Consider the following 6,000-nt stretch of genomic DNA (forward strand, 5'->3'; position numbering starts at 1 on the left):
CATATTCTCAAAGAGCCAACGTACTGTTCATTAGAGACACGATACGCCTGTGCTTAATGGAGTGAAGTACTGAGTCTGTGTGTAAGAGGAGATCTTTTGGACGTGTTCCAGTTAGCTGCTACTCCTTGGAACTCTTGTTGCTAACTCGTTGTTGCTATCTTGTTTCAAACTCAGTAGATCCGCTTCCTTCCTGGTTCCTATAATGTCTCCATATTTTTGTTCTGAAGATGTTTATTGAATTGATATTTCAAATAGTTCCATTTCATATCAGAGAATGTATACAGTATACGACCTGAAATTCTCACTCTTCACAGACATTGACAAAACAGATTAAAAAAACCCAAAGAATGAATGACAGAAAACATTAGAGCCCCAAAGCTCCCCTCCTCCTCCCAAACTCTCTCTTGTTGCAAGGTGAATACACCAGTTAAAGCCATTTCCTGTGTGCGTGCTTTTACAAGTGCGTCTGTATTTAATGGATGTGTAGTTGTGCACAGGCACAACAAAAAAAAAGCATCATCCCTCTCCCACCTTGTTCCAGCTGGAAGCATCAGCCCCAGCACCCACAACGCAAGCAATAGCAAAGTTCCCCAAAGAGACTATGATCTATAATCCATCAGAAACTACTGTCCCATCCCATAAGTTTGACGTCTCAGACAGGCTCCCTCTCACCAGCAAGGGAGAGAGAGATATCACTCCTGCAACAACGACTGGGGAGACCAACAGCTCGCTGTTTCCACGTTACAATCTCCTGCATCGCCTCTCCCACCCTTCCCCACCCCCGACTCGAGGACCAACAGACTCTCACTCACCATCAAGAGAGCGAGAGGGAGATCACTCAGGTGCAGGCACACCGCCCGCTGTCTCGATGTTTCAATCTCCCGCGATGTCTCAGTCGGCGACTTCAGTGAGGAACTGGGTCGTCCAAGGGGCCACACCCTGAAGGCGCACATCTTCCACCTGGAGGTATCAAACGGCAGGTCCGAGAACCAGAACTCACCGCCCGCAGAGAACCATAGTTTGAGCTGCAGCTGTAGATCCCGGACTCCGATGGGACCCCAGCCTCCTTGGAAAGACGAGAGACGAGAAAAAGGAGAGGAATAAACCGTTTCGCGGATGAACTGGAAGAAGTCACCTGGGTTTGCAAAAATCCTCTGGAACCGGCTTTAAATCCTCCCTTTATACAATCATCATTCATGAGTCACATTGAGATTAGTTGCCTCATGCCCAGGGCAGTTACGGACAGCAGAGAACTTTCAATTGTTTTTAATAAAGTATTTTGGAATTGCAGTTGTAAGGTCAGGATCGGGTAAATGCACACCTCTCTTTAGTGCCTCATGGTTTATCACCCTTCAGCACAAGAGATCCTGGGAGACCAGAGCAACACACACAATACGCTGGAGGAACTCAGCAGGTCAGGCAGCATCTATGGAAATGAGTAAATATTTGACGTTTTGGGCGGATACCCCAATGAGGGTCCACGGTGACTTAACGTTCATCTGACATACAAAGAGGTCTGGCCATTGGAGTTAATACCGGATGCATACAGATTATTGGGGAGAGAATGAAATACATTTAAAATTATAATAGGATATTGGAGAGAGTGGGAAAGGGAATTGCTTTTGCTTTGACAAACATTTGGGGAGAGACATTTTTAATATTATTTCCAAGGTATTGAATATAGATATCTCTCCTCACCCTATTACTGCTATCTTTGGACTACCTAAAATTTCCAGTAATCTTTCTCCTTCAGCCCGTAGAATGATTGCATTTCTTACTTTAAAGGCGAAAAGATGTATCTTACAACATTGGAAAGAGCTTAATGCTCCAACTACCTTTTTTTGGTTTTCTCAGACGATATTATGCTTGAATTTGGAGAAAATTAGAAGCAATCTTTATGACTCCTCATTTAAATTTGAACAGACCTGGAGATCTTTTATTCAATATTCTCATTTAATGTAATATATACCCTTCTTGTTTTTTTTTACTGTTTTTAGTGGAGGTCGGGATTGAGGACGTGATTTTAAGTTTTTTTAACTCTGTTTGGTTTCAAGTTAGCCCATTGCTTTGCTTTGCTTTTAGTTAGTTGCACGGTGGGTTTTTTTTTTTCCTTTTCTCTATTGATATATATATAAAAATTAGTATACTATTATGTTACCTTGGTACGTTATGTTTAAATTACATTGTATCATTTTTTTTGTATTAATATCTCCTGTAATTTTATTATATTCTAACAGTGTATTAGTGCCTATATGGCTTACCTTTTTGTATACTTATTCAATAAAAAGATTTAAAAAGAAAGAAAGACAAACATTTGGGGAAAATGATATCTGTGAGGTTGAAATTTTTAACTACAGCTTTAAATCTTACAGAGCTCATTTTGGCAAAAGCATTGATATGGAATCTCCAAGACCACCTTGTCGTGGGGTTTGGAGGGTTGCGTGCCTCAATGACCCGGAGAGCTACGTTGGTTGGAGTCAGGGCTTTGTGCTTTGGCTCTTGGTAGGGTCACCCATGCCAAACAGGTCAAAGGGTAGAGGCCAGACTAAGAGTAGTCCACCGGTCCTCCAAGTTCGGGGGTTCAGCTCAGGGCTAACAACCCTGACTGGTAAAACAAAATTGTGACGGAAACAGCAATGAAGGATCCTTCTGCACTTGAGCGTGACAGTATTCCTGAGACTCCACCTGGGACTTGCCTGACTGACAGTAGTGAAAACCGAGTGGAAGATACTGACATGATGAAGGAAGCTGGAACACCACCAGAGATGGAGGATCTTCATTGCTGCCCGAAATGCTAACGGCATAACGGGTAGTAAGTAAGTAATTGATATGGAAGGAGTGTGTTAGCACAATATGATGCCACATTCAGTTATACAGGGTGTTCCCAACTTTTTATATGTCATGGACCAATACCATTAAGCAAGAAGCCTGTGGACCCCAGGTTGGGAACCCCTGAGTGATACATAAAGTTTGGTGGATAGTTCTTTCACCACTGTTTCATGTGCCATTTTCAAGAATAGATGTTGATCAGCCATGATCATACTGAATGGCGGTGCAGGCTCGAAGGGCCGAATGGACTACTCCTGCACCTATTTTCTATGTTTCTGTTTCTATTTCGACTCCAATAGAAATTAAAGATGCCATAGGACCATTTCAAAGACAGTAGAAGAGTTATCACTGGTGTCCTGGCTGCTGTTAATCTATCAGTCAAAATCACTCACTCAGAAAAATATACCAACATCACATCAGAGCTGAACCCGGAAGGGGCGAAAAGAGAAATGGAACAAACACTTTTTACAAAAAAGTGGCAAGCATTTGGAAGAGATTACTGACACACTGAATGAAAGGAGCATTAACTTCCAAGAAGGAACCAGATAGTTTCTCTCAACCTGCTGGAATTTAAGGTGTGTAAACAATGAATCAGAATTGGAATCAGGTTTAATATCACCAGCAAATGTGAAATTTGTGGCGGCAGTACAATGCAATACACAATAAATAGAGAAAAAACATGAATTACGGTAAATATATATATATGTTTGTGTGTGTGTATCTTTTTTGTCTTATTTTGCACATTGGTTCTTTGTCAGTCTGTGTGTGGTTTTTCATTGATTCTATTGTACTTGTTCTACTGTGAATGCCTGCAAGAAAATGAATCTCAGGGGAGCATGTGGTGACATGTACTTTGAACTTTGAACTCTCTCCATGCCTATCAATGTTACTCGTCAAAAAATCCCTCGGGATGCGGGTGCGCTGGTGGGTCCATCAGAGGCGATGGTGGTTCCCTGTAGTGCTCGTGGTGAGTGTACTCTCATAGGTAGAGTTAAACAGGACTGGAATGGTTGATGTCACGAATGGTTCAATATTATTGCATCTTGCCTTTTCTTATTTCCCTGAAAAGGACACTTCCAACCCTGCAAACTGCCTTTTTCAAAAGCTCCCTTCTGGAAAGAACTGTAGGGCTATCAAAACAAAAACTTTTAACACCATCTTGAAACTTTCTTACCCCGGGCAGTTAATCTAGTCCACCCCCAACCCCTCACTATCTTTTACCTCATTCGCTGCACTGTGAGACCTTTCAAGCACTTTGTTATAAAGCTGTTTACACCGTAAATACATGCTGGTATTTATTTATTGAATTATTTTACACAAATTTTATTCCGTATCTGTCCTTTAACCTCAAACAGTATTAGATTTTTAATATATAATTATTACTCTTTATATAATTCTTTATAACTGTTGAATGTTGTTGTTTTTGTTGTGTTGAGTTACGGTGTGGAATCGGCGTATTGGGCACGTCGAGCCGCGCTGCCCAGTGATCCCCGATTTAACCCTCGCCTAATCACGGGACGATTTACGATGATCAATTAATTTACCAACCAGTACGCCGTTGGACTGCGACAGGAAACTGGAGCACCTGGAGAAAATCCACCCACATTCCACGAGGAGAATGTGTAGGTTCCTTACAGATGATGTCGGGATTGAACTCTGAACTTCTGATGCCCTGAGCTGTAATTGCGTCGCGCTAACCCCTACGCTACTGTGGTGCCGTGACGAACACACCACAACAAATTCCTAATACATGTACAGTACTGTGCAAAAGTCTTTGGCACATATCGTGTACATAGTCAGGGTGCATAGTCATAGCGTGGGCACGTGGCCAAGTGATTAAGGCATTGGACTAGCTACCTGAAGGTTGTGAGTTCGAGCCCCAGCCGAGGGAACGTGTTGTGTCCTTGAGCAAGGCACTTAATCACACATTGCTCTGCGACGACACTGGTGCCAAGCTGTATGGGTCCTAATGCCCTTCCCTTGGACAACATTGGTGTTGCAGAAAGGGGAGACTTGCAGCATGGGCAACTGCTGGTCTTCCATACAACCTTGCCCAGGCCTGCACCCTGGAGAGTGAAGACTTTCCAGGCACTGATCCATGGTCTCGCAAGACTAACGGATGAGTCAGGGTGCCTAAGATATTTGCACAGTACTGTCATCGTCATCACCATTACATGCTGCGTCGTATTGACGTGGGCGATCGTGGGCTTTCCATGACCACGATTGTTCTTGGCAAATTTTTCTATAGAAGTGGTTTGCATTTGTCATCTTCTGGGCAGTGTCTTTGACCCCAGCCATCATCAGTACTCTTCAGAGATTGTCTGCCTGGTGTCAGTGGTCACATAACCAGGTTGATATGCACCAGCCGCTCACACGACCATCCACCAGCGCACCCCATAGCCATACGTGACCCTGATCGGGGTGGGAGGGGTGCTAAGCAGGTGCTACACCTTACCCAAGGGTGACCTGCAGGCCAGCAGAGGGAAAGAGGGCCTTACGCCTTATACCTCCTTTGGTAGAGACGTATCTCCACCCCAGGCATGTACAGTACTGTCTATGTCAGATAAAGTTGATGCTTGAGCTACAATAGATTCTGCTGACAGAGATGTGATTCATGGGGAAACTGTGCGTGTAAATCTAAACATCAGTGTATTTAATTCTCAGAGTGAAACTTATTAAAATGAGTCACTTTTAATAATCTGTCACAGATAACATTACAAAAAACAAGCTGTTCAAGTCACATTAACATGAGCTGGGTATCACTTTCCTTTGATCTATTGGTGTTGTCAAAGTAGAACCACTATGGAACTGCAGTTGCTTAACCCCCTGCCTCTGCAATTAGCCATGCTCACTGCTGATCACAGCAGAAACAATGGCTGCTTTTTTCTCTGATGGGGTTATTGGACATACTCAGAACTGCACACAGCTTCAGAGAGGAAATTAGGCAGGACATAAGCTAACACGTGAAAGTAACAATCCTCCAAGGGGACCTCAACCTCGTCTTTGGGTTTGGAGGCTCGTGTGCCTCATTGACCCAGAGAGCTTATGTGGGCTGGAGTCAAGGCATAATGCTTTGGCTCTTGGTCGGGTCATCCATGCCAAACAGGGAGACAGTAGAGGTCAGACTAAAGGCTGATTTATACTTCTGCATCAACTCGGTGTCGCCACAAA

The sequence above is a fragment of the Mobula birostris genome, chromosome 10, assembly GCF_030028105.1.
Source record: "Mobula birostris isolate sMobBir1 chromosome 10, sMobBir1.hap1, whole genome shotgun sequence".
NCBI classification, from domain to species: domain Eukaryota; kingdom Metazoa; phylum Chordata; class Chondrichthyes; order Myliobatiformes; family Myliobatidae; genus Mobula; species Mobula birostris.